Source organism: Cervus elaphus, chromosome 19 (assembly GCF_910594005.1).
Source record: "Cervus elaphus chromosome 19, mCerEla1.1, whole genome shotgun sequence".
NCBI lineage: Eukaryota > Metazoa > Chordata > Mammalia > Artiodactyla > Cervidae > Cervus > Cervus elaphus.
In genome coordinates this window covers 82,147,068-82,169,513 of record NC_057833.1, presented here as the reverse complement: position 1 = coordinate 82,169,513, position 22,446 = coordinate 82,147,068, and the positions used below count along the sequence as shown (strand labels likewise).

Below are 22,446 nucleotides of genomic sequence, written 5' to 3'. Positions count from 1 at the left end.
TGAGATCATTTCAAGTTGTTCCATGTATCAATAGTTTGTTTCTCTTTATTGCTGAATACTGTTCCATGGCATGGATGTTATCATGATTTGTCCAGCCATTCACCTACTGAAGGACATTTGGGTTGTTTCCAGTTTGGGGCTATTACAGATAAAGCTGCTATGAACAATCATGTACAGGTTTTTGTGTGGGCATGAATTCTCAGTTTGCTGGGGTAAAAACCCTAATGCTGGGAAAGATTGAAGGCAGGAGGAGAAGGGGACAACAGAGGATGAGATGGTTGGATGGCATCACTGACTCGATGGACATGAGTTTGAGCAAGCTCCGGGAGTTGGTGATGGACAGGGAAACTTGGCATGCTGCATTTCATGGGGCCGTGGAGTTGGACACGACTGGGCAAGTGAACTGAACTGAAAAGCCCAGGAGTGAATTTTCTGGGTCACATGGTAGTTTCCTGTTGATTTTTTTTTCTTAAAGAAACTGCCTAGCTATTTTCCAGAGTGGGTATAACATTTTACATTTGCACTAGCAAGGTATGAGAAATTCAGTTCCTCTACTGAATTTGATGTTGTTACTGTTTTTTATTTTAGCTATCCTTTTTTTTTTTTTTGAAAGAATTCCTCCCCTACAGAAGGGCACTGCCACTGGTGAAAATAAACTGGAGGACCCCATTTTTATACAATAACAGAATGTCAACACTGGCTAGAACCTCCTCCAAATGAAAAATGGAGGCAGAGAGAGGTGGTGACCTCTGCAAGGTCTCAGGGAACCAGGAGTATTTTATCTCTTCGAGTTGGTGTGTAGTGAGATCTCAATGTGGTCTTGATTTGCATGTCCCAGTTGGCTGGCACTGTTGAACATCTTTTCATGTGCTCCCTCGCCATGTGTATACCCCCTTCAGGCTTCCCTGCTGGCTCGGTTGGTAAAGAATCCGCCCGCAGTGCAGGAGCCCGAGGTTCGACCCCCGGGTTAGGAAGATCCTGTGGAGAAGGAAATTGCAACCCACTCTACTATTCTTGCCTGGGGAGACAGAGGAGCCTGGCAGGCAGGCTACAGTCCACGGGGTTGCAAGGAGTCGGACACGACTGAGCGGCTAAACAGCAATGGCAGCAACACCCTCTTCTCTGAAATATGTGTTCATACATTTTGTCCCTTTTCTTGTTGTATTTTTGAATTATTGTTTTGAGACTTTTTTTTTTACATATATGAGATAAAAGTCCTTTGTTGGGCATATTGTTTGCAAACATTTTCTCCCAGTCTATAGCTTTTCATCCTCTCAGCAGAATCTTTCACAGAGAAAAAAGTTTTGATTCCAATAAAGTCTAATTTATCAATTTTTAAACTTATGGATCCTGCTTTTATTGTTGTTTGAAAACCCCCACCAAATCCTAACTCATAAAAGAGAAATCCTATGTTTCTTCTAAAAGTTTTATACATTTTCTACATTTCAGTCTGTGACCCATTTTGAGTTAATTTTTTGTATAGGTGTGAGGTTTAGGTCAAGGTTTCGTTGTTTTGCCTGTGGTTAGGAACAAATAAATGGTTCCCGCACTGTTTGTTGACAAGACTGTCCAAACTCTATTGAATTGCCTTTGCGTCTTCGTCGAAGATCAGTTGGCCATACTTGTGTGGGTCCATTCTGGGTTTTCTATCATGCTTCATTGATGTATGTGTATATCTCTCTGCCCACACCACCATGTCTTGATTACTGTAGCTAAACAGAAAGTCTTGCTATGATGTAAAACTTGATTTTCATCCTGCAATGGTATGATTACCAAATCTTTTAGCCCACTCAGTTTCCCTTCTCCTTTGCCTTTTAGGAAGAGTTAAGAGCAGATTCAAAGCTTGCTTTTAGTAACTGGATGGAATCTTATGTATTTACATCCTCCAGCTTTTCTTCTGGCTTGAGCTGAATGGTTGTCTTTTCCCTTGAATTTGATTTTTCAATATATGTTCCTAAACTTTTTCTATTTGTAATAACTGCCCTGCAAGGGAGGTATCAGCATTTCCATTTCATACTTGAAATCTAGGTGCATCCAAGACCACATATCCAGTCAGTGGCAAAGCAGGAATTCCCACCGGTGTCAGCTCACTCCCAGCCCCCTCCTTCCCATGGCCACAGAATGTCTCTCAGTTTCAGATTCTCTTGTCCATGAATATTTGGGTCTGAGCTTAGTGATCTCTTAGGTCCTTTTAGGTTCTCAGATTCCCATTTCATGCTATCAAGTTGCTGATTGAGATGAGACCAGGAGTAGGGCCAGTTGGATCTGAGCTTTGCTGGGAGACCTGCTCTGAAACCTGGCAAAAGAGGAGGGTATGGGCTGGCTGGGTTGTCTGCAATTAATCTCAGCTCTCTTGGTTTAGAGGACTTTGATTCCCTGGAATGGATTAAATGTGATCAGGGGTGATGGATGAAACCAAGGCCCAGAGACTCAGGCTACATTGTGGGCTGGGTGGATGGGATGATGCTGTGCAGTGATCAGCCCTCTCACCCTCTCCCCAGCCTCGTCACCTTGTTGGGTGGAGATGCTACAGAGGCTGTGGGTTGAGCAGAGAGCCCCAGCTGGGGCAATAACCCCAGGACTGTGGGGCACAGTCACCCCAGTCACACCAGTGACCTGTGGGACACTCAGTCTGGTCAGCATCGGCACTGACCCCTACAGTGTTGACCTCTGCCTCTAGAAATGTGGGAACACTAACCCTTTCTGTAAGATTTAGTGTGTACCCAAGTCCTTTAGGAACCTGAGAGCCCTGATGATGAGTTTTGTTTACCCAAACATCAGCCTTAACTATATATGTTCTGAAGTGTGTCCCATCCAACACCCTTGGGAGATGCTGGGCTGGAGCACAGAAGGCCTCAGTTAAAATGCAGATGGCACCAGGGGGACTTCATTAAGCTAGTGGCTGGCCCTGAATTCTAAAGGAGTGACCAGATCTCCACATTGGAGGAGGACAAGGAGATGAAGGTGGGCTCTGGAGATGTGGTTTAACTAACAGTGGTTATTACGTTTCTGTAGTAGTTTACATTTTGTCCTAGAGTCAAGGGAATTTTATATTTTTCTTCTACAATATATCTGTTTGCTTCCAAATAATATGTTATGTCTACCCCCAAATGTAGTAGTAACACTGGTGCTCCAGGAAGCCACATCATGTTTGGCTCAGGTCTTCCAGGTATGACCCCAGGTAGAGTTTGGGAAATGATACCACAGGCGTCAAATTAGAACTAGTTTATGTGATTAACTCACTCAGCCAGCTTGTTGGGCATGGAGGGAATGATACCTAGGAAATGTCGGTGGGACAGGTATGGGGTGTGGGTGCAGGCCATTCCTGGGCTGAGCCCGTGGGACACCCCAGGAGAGGAGCTGGCTAGAGGATGCAGTGAGGCCCCTGTGGGCTTGGGGAGAGGGGGTGCCTGGTTGGGGGCAGACAGCAGGCAGCAAGGGCCACACTGGTCCTGCCCTACTGGCTGCCTGAGAGATTGCAGGATGAATTAAACTGTTTTAGAAGTCCTTCCTGCCAGTGTCCAGGCCCTTATGAAATTGTCCTGATTTGCCTTTTATTCACAGTGCATTCAAAGGAAGTGGGGGGAGCTAAACATCACTCACTCACAAGCCTGTACTGCATGTCTACTGTGGAGGCACTTCCCCAGATGACACTAGTTGCCCTCAGCTCTCTCAGAGGCCCCCCATGTTTCCAAGAAACAATAATCTGTAGTGCCCTGCCTCTCAGCATGACCCATGGCCTCAATATGTGTAGGACTGAGGGGATTCCCAGGCTGTAGACTTTCAGTTTCAAAACTAAGATGTTCTGGGCAGATGGGGATAAGTTGGTCACCCCACTGCCTTCCTTGCTGTGACATTTTACAAGAATGGCCTTGCAGCCCCTGACTATAGGGTGGGAGAGGAGACTGTGGCAGGTCAGGGATGGTACCCAGGATGGAAATAAGCCTCACGGCAGGAAGAAACTAGAGGCTTCCAGGAGAAGACGGGTGGCAGGGCTCACTTCTCCCTCTTGTTTGTATGTGGAAGTCCTCCAGCCAGGCCTTGCCTTCATTGCTCATTATGACTTGTACAACATTTTAAACTTACTGTGTAGAATCCATACAAGTAATGATAAAACTGAGCTATAGAAACACAGTGCTGGAGTGGAGCGGCGCAGCGGCAAAGGTTTTGGTATAACCAGGATGCAGATCCACATCTTGCTAACCGATCGAGTGAGGATCACCCCAGTGCCCAGGTCTCAGGAGCCCCTGTGCTATTCATTCATTCATCGCCCATGTTCGCAACCTTATCTAGTGGGGCAGGAGTTATGCTCAGCATATCCTTGAAGACAAGAGTGTGCCTTGCAAGAGGCAAAAAATGGAAAAAGATGTCCCAGTGCTGCCCCAAAACCTGAGAAGAAAGATGGGGTGTCCTTCTGGACTGAACATGCCCATGGGCATGCCCTGGTACTCCATGCTCAAGCGAAGAAGACCAGTCCAGGGCTGGTGGGTGAAACATTCTTGTGCCAGCTGAGCTCACATGCTGGGACAGAGCTGGGTCTTAGACTCCAAAATGTAGCTGCAGTGAAGCCAGCCAAATTTCGGACGTGCTGGCGTCTACATAGCTGAAGAAGTGGCCTTGATTATGCGTGAGAAGCTTATTCATTTGCAATTTTTGTGCACTGACCAGTTTAAACGACTTCAGCATCTGCTCAAAGAGAAGAAGCAATGTTACTTACACAATTACAAAGCGGAACAAGAAGCTCTAGGTAGTAGTCTCTCCGGAGAGAGTTCTGGCCAAAGAAGGAGAGAAGTTAAAGCATCTAAAATGTCTTCAGTGGTATGGTCGGCGCTCTGGAATGAAAGCCTTATGACACAGGCAAGCTGAAGGAGCGCAGAAAGCTGGCCACACATGCTACTGCCTAAGAGGCCCATACCACTTGTTCCACTCAGGGGTGCTTGGCCTTTGTGGATTCCAATGACCAGACACTGCCTTACTCATGTTTGTCAGGACGACATATCAGGTTCTCTTTAATGCTGCCAGGGGCATGAGCTGGTACCCTGCAAGAAACCAGTTCCTGTCAGCCGTTCTGAGGCTCCTTTCTGCTGCCCATTGCATTTCAAGTTGCCTCAGATGTATGAGCCCGAGCTGTGGGTGATGGTATGCAGTGCCCTCTTTCACCCTTGCTTTTTGACCCTTCACTAACCCTTGAAGATCATCTGGTCAAAGAAATTGCTGAAGGCCCAGCGGACGTTTTGGGCCACGTGCAGATGGCTGGAGATGGGTGCTGATCACAGGGATCTCCAGATTCTGAGAAAGCCTCTGCAACCACTGCCTCAGAGTGGAGTGGCTACTGCACATGGGAAGCCAGAACCCACCCGTGTCAGTTGACCGTGTGATTTGGAAACCAGCTGACTTTGGGGGATTTGTATTCCCCATTCTCTAAGGAAGTATTTCTGACCGTCTCTCACTAAAGGATAACCTAGGCCACCTTGTTTCTCTTCTGGATTATTGAATGCTATATAGTCTAACCAAATGTTGGGGGCAGGGACCAATAATGTCTTTCACTTGTGATGTTTTCCCACTCCAGGCAAGTAAGACAGTAGGTGATTCCTATCATAGCTGCTGAAATTGGGGCTGTGCCTAAGGGGAGAGGGATTTTTGTAATGCTGTTTCCCAAGTCTTGGGATAGCGATGATCCCAGTGGCTCGTTATCTCTGTCTGCACCCTATATTTTAGCCTTTCCTCACCTCTTCCCTAACTGAGTAATCTGAAGCTCCTCTCCTCAGTGATCTCTGACCTATAGCCTCTGAGAAAATAGCCCACAGGACTTGGCCCTTCTTAACCATCCATCTTGCTTCTAGACTATGTAAGTTTCTGTAGTGGCTATCTTATGTAAGATGCAATAAAATATTATATATAGTTTCTATTAAATGTTAAAATGTTATAAACATATCAGTTCAGTTCAATTCGGCCCCTCAGTCGTGTCCGACTCTTTGCTACCCCATGAATCACAGCACGCCAGGCCTCCCTATCCATCACCAACTCCCGGAGTTTACTCAAACTCATGTCCATCAAGTTGGTGATGCCATCCAGCTGCCTCATCCTCTGTCGTCCCCTTCTCCTCCTGCCCCCAATCCCTCCCAGCATCAGGGTCTTTTCCAATGAGTCAACTCTTCACATGAGGTGGCCAAAGTATTGGAGCTTCAGCTTCAGCATCAGTCCTCCAATGAACACCCAGGATTGATCTCCTCTAGGATGGACTGGTTGGATCTCCTTGCAGTCTAAGGAACTCTCAAGAGTCTTCTCCAACACCACAGTTCAAAAGCATCATATAAAAGAAACACAGTGCCCTTTGCACTTTTCAGAATTACTGAATTTCAGAATTGAAAGTGATGAGAAAGCTCATATGTTCAAAGAGGCTGGAATCTTCTTGACAATGTCCTCACACAGCCCCAGTGATGGGGATCTCACCACGTCACAAGGCAGGCCTAACAGCTGTGGCCCCACAGGCAGTAGACAGGTCTCTCCTATGTGGGGTCACGTCTGCCCTTCTGTGTCTATCCCCTGGAGCCGATCCAGCAGAACCCCTCTTCCTGGTCACTTTCCTCACTGTGTCTGATAGAAGGGCAGTCTTCCTTCTCCCACAGGTCCCTCTAACTGGGTTGAACCAGAAAGCCCCAGGGGCCTGGGCTACCCTCTTTAAAAGCCTGTTTGGCCCTGAAGGTGGGCCTTGCTGAGGGGCAGATGTGGCCCCCAACTGTTGTTGTCCTGGATCTCAGAGCTGTGATCAGAACCTCACTGGATCTGGTCATCACTCACAAGGGGGTCTCAGGCCCTGTGGAGGCTGGTGGGCCTGGGGTTTCCTGGAACCAGCAAAAACCTTCCTATGATGGGCACCCTCACCCCATCAGTCCCTGCCAGTTTGTTATGCCCTCAGGAACCCAAGGCCTACTCACACGCTGCCTTCTCTCCACCATCTTCTCTCACTTCTCCCTGACTTGGGAGCTCTTATGGAGAATCCTTGCCAAGCATGGAAGAGCCCTGGACAGGTCATTGGGTCCATCCTCCAGGCTCCAGCTGGGCAACATCTCTCTGGAGCAAGTAGACAAGGGGCTCGCTGGGACCACACTCCCTGACTTTATCACCAGAGAGTGAGACAGAGACCCTTATGGAGGGCATCTGCCCTAATGCCAGTGGGAACATTCCTGTGGATCCCTGCCTGTACCCCAGACTGCACCCCCCACATCCCACCCACCCATGACCAAGCCAAAGTGATGTAGAACTGGTCTTGCTAGTGGGCCATCTGCAGCCCTGGACCTTGTCACTGACTTGGACAAGCGAGCCTTGGGGCCATGGCCACCTCTTCACTTTCAGACTGCTGCTGCTGCTAGGACGCTGTCCTGCTGGGCTCGCTTCTGCTCTAGCCTCCCTGTCCCGGGAAAGCTTGGGTCCAATGAGTCGACCTGTAAGTTTAATACACAAACAGGTGTATATGGTTCACAAGGAGTGGGGACACGTGTTAGTCAAGCCTGTTTTGGTTTACCTTAAAGTCACAAGTGTTTAGAATTCCCACCCTCGGCACCAGCACATTTTTAGCAGCAATTATGACTTTCTGAGCTATCACCACAAAGTCCAATGCATTTTATTAGGATGCATCTGTGTGATAAAACATGGGGCATATGAATATGTAGTTGTGAATGCCAGTGCATTGGGGAGCACCTGTATGTGCCAAATTTAGTGACATAACAAAGTCAGGTCTTTTCAGAAATGCTCTCTGTGCTGTGGGGTGCATGCTGTCCACGTTGTAGAGTGGAGAAAATTGACAGGCAGCTTGTGGGGACTGCCGCATCACACAGTGACAGAGTTGGGGTTCAGGGACCCTGTCTTAAGAGTCAGTTTGTGTCCCGCCACAAACCCCAACCAGCCAAGCGAGGCCTTTGCTACTTCAGTCTCCAGACCAACAAACACAGCAGGCTGCTTACTTATATTTATTGCTTTATTTTCCCAAGCCAAACTTCACACTGGTGACCCCCAAATTCCGTGTTCCTCAGTTTTCCTCTCTTGCTACACCTTCCCTCACCCACAGCACGTAAGCATTGACAATAGGACCTGGCGTGGGGGTGGGGGCAGCAATCAAGTGGCTTAGAAACCCTTCCTGAATGAATAAATGGAAACCCAGTCCGCTGAACAATGCTTAATCATGTAATTCATCTGTTCAGAAACTTATAGTGAGGAAACGGCTTGTGTATCTAGCAATTGGCAAGACAGTAAATAAATCTTGGGACATCCGCCTATGAAATATTTACAAGTCAGGTTTTAAAGATTTATTGTGAACAGTTTTGACTTGGGGGAAGAGTTCATTCTATAAACTTAAGTAGAGGTGGCAGGGTGGACATTCGTGTGAAGAGATGATCCAGATCCACAAGACCTGGAGAGGATATGCCTGAACAGAGGTAGTTCTCTGAGTGGGAAGCCTATAAATGGTTTTGTTCTTCTTCTTTGCGACATTCTGTGTTTTCCATATTTTTACAATAAACGTGTCCCGCATTTATAATTAGAAGAAGCTACCAATTAAAAGCCCTGAAGTTTGTGATGCTACCCCCCACACCCACCTTTGCCTGGTACAGCGAGGTCTGTCACTGTGGCCTGTGAAATGAGATGTGAGGTAGGAGGAGGCAGATCTTCAGGTCCCTGAGGGTGGACCAAGGATGCGGCCAGGAGGGCAGCCAGGGGATGGGATTGTTTGCAAGGACCATTCCTATGCCAGTCACTGCTCCCACTGCATTTTTTTTTTTTTTGGCTGCACTGGGTCTTTGTTGTTGCATGCAGGCTTTCTCTAGTTTCAGTGCTAGGGCTTCTCATTGTCATGACTTCTCTTGTTGCAGAGCACAGGCTCTAGGCTCGCAGGCTTCAGTAGTTGTGGCTTTCAGGCTCAATAGTTGTGGCACATGGGCTTAGTTGCCCCATGGCATGTGGAATCTACCCAGACCAGGGATTGAACCTGTGTCCCCTTCATTGGCAGACAGATTCTTAACCACTAGACCACCAGGGAAGTCCTGGTGCATGCAGTCCACTGCATTTTTTTTTTTTTTTTTTTAGTTTTATGGCTCCTCGGTGATGAAGGTGAAGTAAGATAATAATACCTTAGTTCTTAAAGAGAGGCAAACCTATGGAACATTTTCTTTTCTGGGAAGATTGAGCAGTGTCTCTGTCCAGGAGGCCTCTCTGCTGTTCTGGTGCCCACTCCCAAAGGCTGGCTTAGAGCTTGGGAATCCAGTCCTAAAGGTTAGCCAAACATTTTAGGGAAGTGAATGTACCTGATGGGCTCTGTGCCATTTAGGAAGAGTGGGCCTGAGTGGTGAGGACAGAGGGTGGGACAGCATCTGCTCAGGGGTGCCTGGGATCCAGTGCTGAGTCTGGAGTTTTATACCTGGGAGAATGTGGCGACATCCCTGGGTGGGCTTTCACGCAATCATTTTGGTTAGCCGTGAGTCATTTGGTGACCACTGCTTGCAAGTTGGCACTCAACTAATGTCATAAACAGCAGGGGTTTCAGAACTCTGAGGCCAGGAATGGTGTTAGGACGGCTGCCTGAAATGCAGTCATTCATTCATTTATTCATTGTTGTTCAATTATTCAGTCATGTCTGACTCTTTGAGACCCTATGGACTGCAGCATGCCAGGCTTCCTTGCCCTTCACTATCTACCAGAGTTTACTTAAACTCATGTCCATTGAGTCAGTGATGCCATTCAACCATAACATCCTCTGTCTCCCCCTTCTCCTCCTGCCCTCAATCTGTCCCAGCATCAGGGGCTTTTCCAATGAATCAGCTCTTCACACCAGGTGGCCAAAGTATTGGAGCTTCAGCTTCAGCATCAGTCCTTCCAGTGAATATTCAGGGTTGATCTCCTTAAGAATTGACTGGTTTGATCTCCTTGCTGTCCAAGGGACTCTCAAGAGTCTTCTCCAGCACCACAGTTTGAAAGCATCAGTTCTTTGGCACTCAACCTTCTTTATGATCCAACTCTCACATCCATACATGACTACTGGAAAAACCATAGCTTTGACTATATGGACCTTTTTCAGCAAAGTAATGTCTCTGCTTCATGCAATATGTGATTATTAATCACCTAGTCTCAACCATTGGAGGTACAATGATGAATAAAACAGAGTGGTCCAAGCCCTCCTGAGAGACACAAACAGTGGGCAGATGCACAAATAGATGCAAAGTTATGTGTCAAATAAGAGGGGAAAGAATTGGGTTTTGTGAGAAGGAGGAGGTAGAAACAGAGCTAGATTCTGCTCAATACTTCAGGGGTCATGTACTCTGAACTCTAACATGCCACCTTCATGCTTCTGCTATTTAACCTCTGCATGGGGAACACGACCATGAATCAGAGGGGCCTGTCTTCCAAAGGCTCTTGTTAGTTGCAGTAAGATGAGAGAACTATAGTGAATTGTGGTTTTCATCAATATGACAGGTTTACATAACATGGGACCCTCCTATTACAAATACTTAGAGTTTCTGGATAAAATAGAATACCATCAAATATTTGAATACAGTGCCGAACTTGGAAGAAAGGAAGTGAAATCTTCAGGGGCAGGAAGTGATGAACAGTATATCTGCTGACTCTGTAGCGGGGATTGAGGGGAAACTGTGTAAAGAAACTCTCAAGAAACTCCTGATGGAGATTGGGTATTAGTAATCTCACAGGCACCAAATATGACATGGGGTGTTGGCACACAGACTCATGCATGAAGTTGGGTCCTTGGTGAGAAAGGAACCAGAAAAACTCTGCCCACCACCTGGTTAGAGGTAAGACGCATAACTCTAACTGGACCTCTAGGTGAAATAATTCTGAGAAATCAAAACCCCAAGTCTGAGCCACGTGAACTTGGAAGCAGAATGTATACTATCCACATAGTATGGGGATCTCTAATCAAATAAATTAGCATAAGAAATTGGTTCTGAACTGGTGCTAACTCTTTGCTATCTGGTAGACACAGAGGAAAACCACTCTGGAGGGATACTTCTGCAATCCAGACCAAAAGTATCCCAAGAGAAGACTGTGCTCATGGGAAGAGGAGCTTACACTAAACAGTCACACAGGAAATGACCCACCCTAAGCCACAGACAGCACATATATCATATGTCGTTGGGGAAGGCTAGCACCTCAAGATTTTGAGATAATGGTACACTTTGAAGGAGACTATAACATTATATTGAGGACTTCCCTGGTGGTCCTGTGGTTAAGAATCCACCAGGCGATGCAGGGGACACTGGTTTGATCCCCGGTCTGAGAAGATTCCACATGCTGAGGGGCAACTCAGTCTGTGCAACACCACAGCTGGGCCTGAGCTCTAAGAGCCTGGGAGCCATGACTACTGAGCAGTGTGCGGCGATTACTGAGGCCCACGTGCCCTAGAGCCCACACTCCACAAGAAAAGCCACCACAAAGAGAGGCCCATACACTGCGCCTAGAAGGAGCCCCACTCCTTGCAACCAGAGAAAGCCCACGTGCAGCAGCGAAGACCCAGTGGAGCCAATAAATACATGTAAATATATACTGACATATTTAAAGAAGTGTAAGAAGAAATAGAAAACACCAGGGAAGAGCAAACACTATGAAAAAGGAACAAGCAGATTTGAGAAACACAAAGAAATTCTATAGCTATAGAAAGTAAAAATGGTTAGGTAGTAGATTAGATACAATGACTGATTAATTAATAGATTAGATAAGTTCCTAATTTGAAGTCCTTAACTTAATGACATCTGCACTAAATGATATTAAGTGGAAGATAGGGTTGAAAAGTCACCTAAGTGCAGCATAGAGGAATAAAGAAGTGGAAACTGACACTTTCAGAGGAGAAACCTGGCAAGCACAGCCTTGGCCAAGTGACCAAGTTTAGCATCACCAGTGATAAGTTATCTTGAAAATATGTACCCTGTAACTAATAGGGTGAGAGGAGCAGTTAGTGGTCTTCCTCCCTGAACAATATAACCCCAGTCTGACCTTGAGAAAATCATCAACAAACCCAATCTGAAGAGCATTTTACAAAATATCTGATCAATAACGCCTCCAAACTAGGAATGTCTGAATGTCTTGTTACAGGAGACCAGACAGCCAAATGTGGTATGGTGTCCTGGCTGGGATTCTGGGACAGAGAAAGGACATAGAAAAACCCAATGAGATCTGAATAAAGTATAGTTTCATGAGTTAAAAGAAAAAAAGAAGTGAAAACTATAAAAGGCAGTTTAAGAGATATGGAAACAGGAAAAATAAAGTCTGAAATGAGGCCCAAAGAAAAGAACAGAATGAATTGGTAAAATAGACAGTATTTTAAAAAATGACAAAAAATTTCCAGAATTAATAAGACATATAGTACCTCAAAATAAAGAAAGCATAGTAACTTCTAACAGAAATTTACAAAAAGAAAGTATCCCTGTACATATCATGTATAGCTTCCCTGCATCAGCTTCCATGGTGGCTCAGTGGTAAAGAGTCTGCCTGCAATGCAGGAGACCCTAGCTCGACCCCTTGGTTGGGAAGATCCCCCGGAGAAGGGAATGGCTACCCATACCAGTATTCTCGCCTGGATAATTCCATGGACAGAAGAACTTGGGGGGCCGCAGAGTCAGACACAACTGAGTGACCAACAGGCTGATTTGACTTGGGTCCCTTACTTCTGTCTCCTACCCAGGCTCAAGAAAAGGGAAGTAGCTCACTTCTGGGCTCTTTCTTCAGCATCATGATTTCTCTGACCTGCAGTTACAATTTCCCCCCTGCAGAAAGGAATGGCTACCCACTCCAGTATTCTTGCCTCGGGAATCCCGTGAACAGAGGAGCCTGGTGTGTTACTGTCCATGGGGTCGCACAGATTCAGACATGACCGAGCAACTAAGCACAGTGTCAGTACACAGGTGTTGGGAGGCCTTTATTTTGTCTACTGCAGGATTTAATCACACCAGAGCCAATAGCAGATACAAACACACATATGTATGTATTGATATATGAGTTAAGAGATTTATTTCAAGGAATTGGCCTAGACTATTGCGGGGGCTGAATAAGCAAACCCAGAATTCACAGGGCAAGCAGTCAGGAAAAGATGATCACAGGCATTGGGCCAAAGCTCTTATTGAGGGGAATCAATCTCTCTCTCTTTCCGCTGTGCTTTTAATGTCTTCTGATTATTTAAACCAGGCCCACCCAGGTTATCTAAGATAATCTTCCTGAAAGTCAACTCATTATATATTTTAATTACAGCTGCAAATTTGCTTCACAGCCAACACCTAGTTTAATGTTTGATTGAATAACTGGAGACTGTAGCGTAGCCAAATGGACACAGCAAAAGTGCTGTCACAGGCTCAAAGGACAGTGACATTCAGGACAAGTATGGAACAGAATGTAGCAGCAAGGAGGAGAGCTGAGCACCCCTGGGCAATAGGCCTGCAAAAGGAGAGATTTGCAGAGGGGCTTTGCTGACATCACTGATGGCAGGAATGGGTACGCAGGGGTGAGCTTCTGCAAGGGGGCCTGAAATGGGGCATGGCATCTTCTCCTTCCCACAGTGAAAATCCTGTCATTACTCTGTGCTTCCCTCCCCTCCACAGAGCAGACCCCCAGTCTATCACCAACATCTCGACGACCCTTCCTACACTGCCCACTAGTGTTTGTCTCTGACCTGCTGCTGAGGTCATAGCCCCCTGGGCTGCAGACATGAGTTGGTCATGATACTGGAAAGGGGGGTGAGCTCACTTCTGCTGCCCCCAAGGCTGTGGCTTATAGGTGTAAAGTATTCACTTAGCTAATATTTCCCCATCTACAGATGCTTATTGATGATTTCATTCAGGAGTCTTGAAACCTGCTGGAAGAGAGCACAGCCAAACAGACCAGGTGTGGATGATGAAACCACATTCCCTTGCACTTGCCATCAAGAGCTCCAGGCGAGGCAGCGGGGGTGTTCCAAGGAGCTGAGAGGCCAATGGAAGTGCACAGTCAGAGCTAGCTGTGGGGTGCTCCTGGCTGCCGTGACAGAGCTGACAGAGCCTTAGTATGCAAACAGACCCCATACCGAGATGGGCAGATGGCCAAGGGGAGGGCAGAGGAAGCAAGCGTGTACCTCTCAGTTTTACCCTCATTGCTTTGTAATGGGTTTACACAGAGGTCAGGCCTTGTCTCCAGGAAGGAGATACTGGAAAGAAGGATTTGGGTTGGAGTTCAGGGGGACCTACTCGAATCTGAGGTGATGGTGTGGTCCCTGTACCAGCGGCATTGGCATCACATGGGAGCTGGTTAGAAATGTGAGTTCTTGTGCCCTATTGCAGATCTACTGAATCCAAAACTGCTGGTGGGGCACACTGCTTTAACAAACCCTCTAGGCCACTCTGCTGTGCCCTGAAGTTCAAGAACCTCTGCTCCGAGGCAAAGCACACATCAGAGCACTGATTCATAAGCAGAGGTCCCTAAGGCGGCTGTGGTAGTCTTGTCCCCACAGTATTCGTTAAAGTGACTGATGGGAAGTAACCGTATTAAATTGAAATGGTTCCCAGGGAGTGTGAATATCTAATGTGGAGTCGTAATTGATGGGAAGAACATTGGGGAACGTTCCAGACAGGCCAGTGGAGGCCTCCCAGAGCACCCCATGGAGAAAGGAGGGTGGGGAGGGGAGGGTGCGGTGGACAGAGCCTTCTTGGGCTTGACGAGCATGGTGGCCACATGTTGGAATTGGGAGAATCTCCAGGGGAGCTTGGTGCGAGGCTGAGTTCCATTTTAAACTCTTTTTTCCCACAGGTGGTTTGGAAATGGCACATTTTCTCGGAGGTCAAGATCAGGGGTGTTCTAACTAGTGGTATTTATAGCTTAAAGCTTACTCTAGGTAAACAGGGAATTTGAGAAATTGGCTTGCTTTCCCCCTTTCTCTCGCTCCTGCCCTCACTTCCTGTGTTTAGACTGGACATTTCACGTCATAGAAAAGACCTTGACACCCTGGACGACCCCTCTGGACAGCAGGGCAACAGTAGAAGTCCCTGTGGCCCACTCCCCTGGGCACTCCCTGGGGCCCTGGGCGGCGGAGGGAGGTGGGAGGAAGTGGCTGAGGGTGCGGGTACCAGGGAAGGATGTGCGATTGCTTTTATCTAATGTACTTTCTGATGGGAAGGAGGCTAGCATGCCTTGCTTGGCCTCCTGCCTTGACCTTTCCTGTAAGAGTTTCCTTTCCTCTCTCAGTCCAACCTAGCACCCGAGGAAACTTTTCCGAGAAAGGTTTTGAGCATTTTCTGCAGGGCTGATGGTCCTCTCCTATCAGCTGAAGGCTGGATCCCATCCAGTGTCTTCTACCTTGCCCTCTCCAGACCTTGCAAATGTTTCTCCCTTTCCCCTGCTCCTTGCTGATCTGAGGAGTGGAGTGGGGAGGAAGGCAGGCAAAGTGGAGGACAAGGAGGGGCACATGGGAGTTCAAGAGGTGAGGCCATGGAAGGGGCGGCCCTCAGTCCAGAAAGGGCCAGAGATACATTGAAGTGGTGGAGAGAGAGGAACTGAAATAGAGGCTCCTTTAGGGGCAGAGATGTCCTGGGCCACTGTGCTGGCCAAGGGTGACCAAAGAAGACCAAGCAGATGTGCGGACCACCTGCATTCAGATGTAGCCTTCAGTGACAAAGCTGCCCACCCCTGGAGCAGGGCCCAGACGAGCAGACTCCTACCCATTTAAAGATTAGATGCAAGACTGGACTCGGACCAAATCATCTGTGTTGTTGGAAATCAGGTCGCCTCTGTCAGGCACCAGATCCTTTATCTTTCAAGTCAGAATTCCCATGTCCCAGAGAGCCTCATCAAAGATCCATTTTCCCTTCAGATTCTTCTGCAAATTTAGCTAGTGAAGTTCTGTTAGGAGATATCCCTGGGGCTCCACTGCAGGCAAACCTTCCATCTATAGATGGTGTTGTGCATCTGTGTGAAGTCTAACAAGGCATGAGGCTCTGCCCTCGTGGAACAAAAGGTAACAGAGATAATTGGACAAGACATCTTCCCACAGCTGCCTTCTTGCTCAAAGATTGTCAACATAAAGCCCTAAGGGGATTGATTTCAGGACCCCAAATAGTGGCTACTGAGTCACCATTTTAATTTACTGATTAATCCCTGGATTCTATATGGTCCTGAAGGGATCTTCTTTCTTCCTGGGTGTGGGGTTAAATAGCTATCAGAAGTGAGGCTCTCTTTCCCTAGGGGCACCTGCCAGCTAGCCTGAAACCAGGGATGGCTCCATTAATGTCCACTTGGGTCTTTCCCTGCCCCACAGCCCACTTCTGCCTCCCACCACTTACCCTGCTCCGCATTGTCTCTGGAGCTCCCTGCTTCCCTTTCCTTGGTCTTCAGATGCTCACCACTCCCACCTCTCCTTAGTCATCAGGTCATGGCCTTCTCCCTTGCTGACAGCCCCTGGTCTACTGACACAGCCTGACTGGAGGCTTCTTCAGCCTTGTCCCCAAATCCTTCATTGGCCTCCCTGCCTCTATTTTTGTTACAGCTTCTTGTTTTTCAGTTTCTCAGTGATGTCTGACTTTTTGTGACTCCATGAGCTGCAGCACACCAGGCTTCCCTGTCCTGCACCATCTCCTAGAATTTGCTCAAACTCATATCCATTGAGTCGATGTTGCCATCCAACCGTCTCATCCTCTGCTGCCCGCTTCTCCTCCTGCCTTCAGTCTTTCCCAGCATAAGGGTTTTTCCAATGAGTCGGCTCTTCATATCAGGTGGCCAAAGTATTGGAGCTTCAGCATCAGTACTTCCAATGAATATTCAGGGTTGATTTCCTTTAGGATTGACTGGTTTGATCTTCTTGCTGTCCAAGGGATTCTCAAGAGTCTTCTCCAGCACCACAGTTTGAAAGCATCAGTTCTTCAGTGCTCAGCCTTCTTTATGGTCCAACTCTCACATTTGTATATGACTACAGACTCGATGGACATGAGTTTCAGTAAACTCCGGGAGTTGGTGATGGACAGGGAGGCCTGGCGTGCTGCGATTCATGGGGTTGCAAAGAGTCGGATACGACTGAGCAACTGAACTGAACTGAACTGAACTGAACTGGAAAAACCATAGCTTTGACTATATGAACTTTTATCAGCAGCTTTACTTCCAAGGAGGAAGCATCTTTTAATTTCATGGCTGCCGTCACCATCCACAGTGATTTTGGAGCCCAAGAAAATAAAATCTGTCACTGCTTCTACTTTTCCCCCTTCTATTTGCCATGGAGTAATGGGACCAGATGCCATGATCTTAGTTTTTTTTTTTTTTAATGTTGAATTTCAAGCCAGCTTTTTCACTCTCTTCTTTCACCCTCATCAAGAGGCTCTTTAGTTCCTCTTCATTTTCTGCCATTAGAGTAGTATCATCTACGCATCTCAGTTTGTTGATAGTTCTCCTGGTGATCTTGATTCCAGCTTGTGATTCATCCAGCCCAGCATTTTGCATGATGTACTCTGCATATAAGTTAAATAAGCAGGGTGACAGTATACAGCCTTGTCATACTCCTTTCCCAATTTTAAACCAGTCGGTTATTCCATGTCTGGTACTAACTTTTGCTTCTTGACATGCCTACAGATTTCTCAGGAAACATGTAAGGTGTCGTGTGTGTGGTGGTGTATGTGTGTACACATACCTCATCTTATTTACAAACTGCTCCAGAGGGGCTGAGCCCTGCTTAACCCATGATATTCAGTTAACATTTGCTTATCACATTATTTCAAGTGTTCCTTCTGGGAGAAATTAGCAATAACGTACCCCTGTATCCCCTGCCCCCTCTAGATCTTACTAAGCTTTGTTAAAGCAAATAGACCAAGGGAATTGTAGACTGTGTCTGCACCTTTGCCAGAGGGAGGCACCATTTCAGTCTCCATAAGGAGACACAGCATCCCGTGAAGGTTAAGTCTTGACTTGTGTGTTTTTTGAACTAAGTAAGGTCTTTGGGAGCTGATCCACTGTATAACCATGATGGCCCTGGGATCACAATTGTGATGGTGTCAGAGAGAGAGGTCCACAGGTTCCTAAGGGGATGTGTCAGCAAGGGAGTAGCCTAAATAAGGGAAGCGATGTTCAAACAGAGCTTGAAAAGGGGAGTAAGGCCAGCAAGGAGGCAAGGGAAGGGGTGGGAGAATGTTCTAGGCATAGGGAAGCATGCACAAGGACTCAGAACCCGGATGAAGAGAACCACATTCAAAGAGTAGATACAAGTTCAGAGCGTCGGGGCTGCTGAGCCAGGAGACCTCTTAAAGGTATGCAGGCTGCAGGCTCTGGTTTAGAGCAAGCCTAGAAAAGCCAATCAGTCTGGAGTTCTGTCTTTCATAAGGTCCAGACAGATTGGTGGGTAGTCGTTTCTGGCCTGTGGAGAAATGCCTGAAGACTGACCCTGCTACTTGTGAGAATTTGCTCTCAGCTAAGACAGCAGGGCACCCTACAGGACAGCTTCGAAAGGCAGGAAGGGAGGCAGTTTCACTTTGTGGAGACAAGGAAGTCCCCTCCATTCCACACGGGCTTCCTGTAACGACTTGGCTCCCACAGAGAAGAGGTCCACAGGGTTAGGGAAATTTCTCATGGAACGTGAGTCAGGTCCCTTCAGGAATGGACAGAATGTAGGAGAGCCTGGAGATAAGGAGGAGGCACGCAGGCTAGGGGAGTGGAGCCCAGAAGCAATCAAATCAAGGGTGGGATGGGGAGAAGCAGGAGACGGGAGAGGCATAGAAGGCCTTGGCTGTCACGGTGTTTGTCCAAAAGGACAACCATGAGCAATAGAAGAATTAAGAAAACAGCTGGGTGAATTGGGAGGGACATGGACAGCTAAGAAATAAAGCAACCTATTTTCTCAGTCACCTGAAGAGTGGGTGAGTGCAGACTCTCTGAAGCTGGAGGAGGAAATGTAGTGGGCCCAGGAGAGGTGAAGATGGTTTCTAGTAGGGTCAGCTCAGGACATCTGGGCCAGAGGGACAGGATTCTGTCATCGAACAGAATGAAGAGGACCAAGGGAGTTGCAGGCATGCTTCTAGTGATTGCCAGAAATCCTTGGCTTGTAGCCACATCACTCCATTCTTCTGCCTCCAGTGTCCTGTGTCTCTGGATCCAAATTTGCTCTTGTAAGGGTGCCAAACATTGGATTAAGGCTCACCCTATTCCAGGATGACCTCACCATAACTTGATTATATTTGCAAAGACCCTCTTTCCAATAATGTCACATTCACAAGCCCCAGGGGTTAACCTTTGACATACCTCTTTGGGGACACAATTTAGCCTGTAACATCTAGCAAAGAGGCTGGGGACAGCACAGGTCATAGAAAGTGTCCTTAGCAGAGGAAGGGGATGGAGACAGAGGTAAGATCAGTCATGAGGATCATAACAAAGATGCCGGGGGACCACCTGGGGGACTGGCGGGGAGAGGGGTTTGTGGGGAGGGGAAGTGGAGGCCCACGGGGCACGATGGTGACAGATATTCTTGGGTCCCTGCCAGAGTTATCTGCAGGTAGCGTGGTTCCTTTGGGTTCATATCCTTGATTTTTGACTGTCATCAATCGGTAGGGAATGGAGACCACCAGCTTCCACGTCCCTCTGGGGATCTCCAGGAGGTCAAGGGTGGGATCTGGATTTGTGCTCAGCACTTACAAAGGACACCTCATCCTCCTGATGCGTCTGACAAAGCCTTTTCCTCCGGCCATGCCTCCATTAGCAGCCAGGAAAGCAGAAGGAAGTCACGCCACAAAGTGTGGCAATTGTGCTGTGTTGGGGCATCTGCCCTGAACATCTTGTCCCACTGGCAGGGGCGGGCTGGAGTTTTCAGGGAGCTGCTGTCACTTTCAGATTGATGGGGTCTTGGAAGGAAGTGGGCATGTGTAAGGATCACTGTGGTTGGAAATGGGCAGGGGAATGCTGGAGTGAGCAGGACGGGGCGTGAAGATGCTGCTCTGCCGGAGAGTGTTGCTGCCAAGGGCGGCCTGTCGCAGGGGAGCATGCCTTTCTGCTGCTTGAGCGTGGCTCTGGAACACTGCAGCCTGAGGAGGCGCTCTGCCATCAGTCGGCCAGTGAGGTGGACAGTGACAGTGAGCAGGCCCTGCCTGGGTCCTGGCGTCCATGCACGCCCTTGCCCTGGCCTGGCCTTGTCGGCAGCCGGCCCACCCTTGTCTAAGGCATGTCTGCAGTCTTTGACTCTGTTACAGCTTCTTCAAGCTTGGTTCTCAGATTTCCAGTGACTTTGATTGGGCTGGGCATGCTATGGTTTATCAGGAACTCTGAGAGGCCTCTGAGAGGGTGAGCACAGGCTTCCAGGCAGGGCTTCCCTGGGCGAGGGTTCCTTCCTCGTCCTGCTGGGGCACCAACCGTTCCCTATAGAACCTCAAACCCCGCATGGGGCAGCCTCCCCCCTTCATGGGGCAGACTTGCCCCCCTTCACTACTCAGTATGACTCCAGTCTTTCTGTTAAAAAGCCTGGCAGGGCCAAGAGGTGAATATGAGTCCAGGATTTCATTTTTCTAAATGGAGATGTTTGGGAGCTCTGAAATGCAGCTGGCCCTGGGTGTCACCCTGCTGACAGTGAAAGAATTAACAAGGATTTGCGAAGTAATTGATTTATCTCCTTGGGAGACAAATGGGCACAATAGAAGGAAAAAAGAAAAAACCCTTATGTCTTCAAGGAATTCACGATCTGCTTTAATAATTTGACATCTTCCTACTTCTGGCTTACAGGTGCTGATGTAACCAGTGGTTGCATTCCTTGAGGTTCATCCTTTCCCGTTGATTTGTTTATCGTCAGATATTTGCCGAGCAGATCACCTCTTCCTCATAAAGTCGTAGCCAGCCTGCTTTGCGGTCATTTCCCTCCTCCGCCTCTGGCTGGCGACGTCTCTGTGCTGGATGCCAGGATTGCTGTAGGGCCCCAAACACTCAAGGTAGTTGTAATTGCAATCTGGGCTCAGGGCCATGAAGGAAGAATGGAGAATGTGTAACAGGAGGGACATTCTTCACCATCATATAGATATGTCAGTAGAAGCTAAACAAGGGAGGGGGTGGGAATGAAGAGCTCCCCGCCCCAGACCCTGGTAGACAGAATGGGCCCCACCCCCAGAAGCTCTAAGGTAACACGTCATCCCACACAGGCGATGAGTTTTCCACCCAGCTACAGATTTTACTGCCTGTTACCCCAGACCGTAGCTAGGGTAGTGCCCAAGGAGAGGCCATGGTGATGGGAAGCTCGGCGAAGCCAGAGGTGGACGGGAGCTGGAACAGGGAGGCCCTGCAGGCTGGGGTGCTCTGCTTGATCTTGATCTGAGCTGGTGGAATTCCACTGGAGGGATTTTTCATGGGTCATGAGAGGCTCTGATCTCCATCTTCAGAAGATCACGCTGACAAGCCATGTGATTATATTTGTGTAAAGTACAAAACCAGCAAACTACATGAGCTGCTAGAGGACAGGAGGTCACTACCCTGGAGGGGAGGTGACTGATAGGGCGCCCGAGGCTGTCTGGGAAGCTAGAAGTGTTCTGTTTCTTGGTCTGCGTGCTGTCCCTCTGGCACTTTATCAGGCTGTACCCTTTTGACTTGTGCCTTTTTGTGGTGAATGTTATGCATTCTTCAAAGATCACTCTGGCTGCTGGCTAGAGAGTAGATTGGAAGGAGGAAGGAATGGGCTTCAGGAAAGGATAGACCCACCTGACCAGTAGTGGCCAGCTGGGCCTGCCAGCCTCTGGATGGAAGGCAGCAGGGGAGGCAGGGACACAGCATGACTTAGAGCCTTGGTTTGGAGGTGAAAGCACCAGGGAGAGAACTGGAACCCGAAGGAGGCGGTGTAGGCTAACATGGTCGTTTGAGGTATGAATTTCAGATACTGGCTGTTGGGAGTAAAGTTGAATTGTGTGGGAAGTAGGGGGTCGAGGTGGGAGGTCTGCAGTCTAGGATGGACTGGAGGCTGTGGCCTGCCACGAGGGTGATCTCTGTGATGGACGAGCAGGATGCCCATGGGGTGTGTGTGCAGAGAGACAGACAAGGGGGCTGAGGATGGAACAGAAAGAGCTCCCACAGGAATTTCCAAGGAGGAACACTGAGACTGCACGAGCTTGGGAAACAATGGCATCAGAGATGGTGAGGGAAACAAGAGTGTCAGAGGCTGCAGGACTTAGGTAAAGCTGTCATTGGAGAGACTGCTGGATTTGGCAGTTAGGTGACCAGCTATCTTGGTGAAGACAACTTCAGTGGTACCTTCTTTGCCCAAACTCTCATGCGATCAGGGTGCTGGGTAGAGCAGAATGATGGTGTCACTTGGCGTACCTCGTTTGCTACCATTTACCAACTGTATGATAAGAGAATTTTGGAAGCTTGCCTGAAACTCAGTTCCCTCGTCCATAAACCAACAGAATCGTATTTGCCTCTCAGGGGTATGCGGATTCACTGTATGCAGCAGGTATTTATTAAACATCTATTATGTGCCAG

General features: G+C 48.0%; 1 protein-coding gene and 1 pseudogene across 1 annotated transcript in view; both read left to right on the top strand.

The window, feature by feature from the left end:
* Nucleotides 1-22,446, top strand: part of SLCO2A1 (solute carrier organic anion transporter family member 2A1) — an 83,602-nt gene that overhangs the window by 6,208 nt on the left and 54,948 nt on the right. The window lies entirely within an intron of this gene.
* LOC122675694 lies at nt 4,166-5,998 on the top strand (annotated as a pseudogene).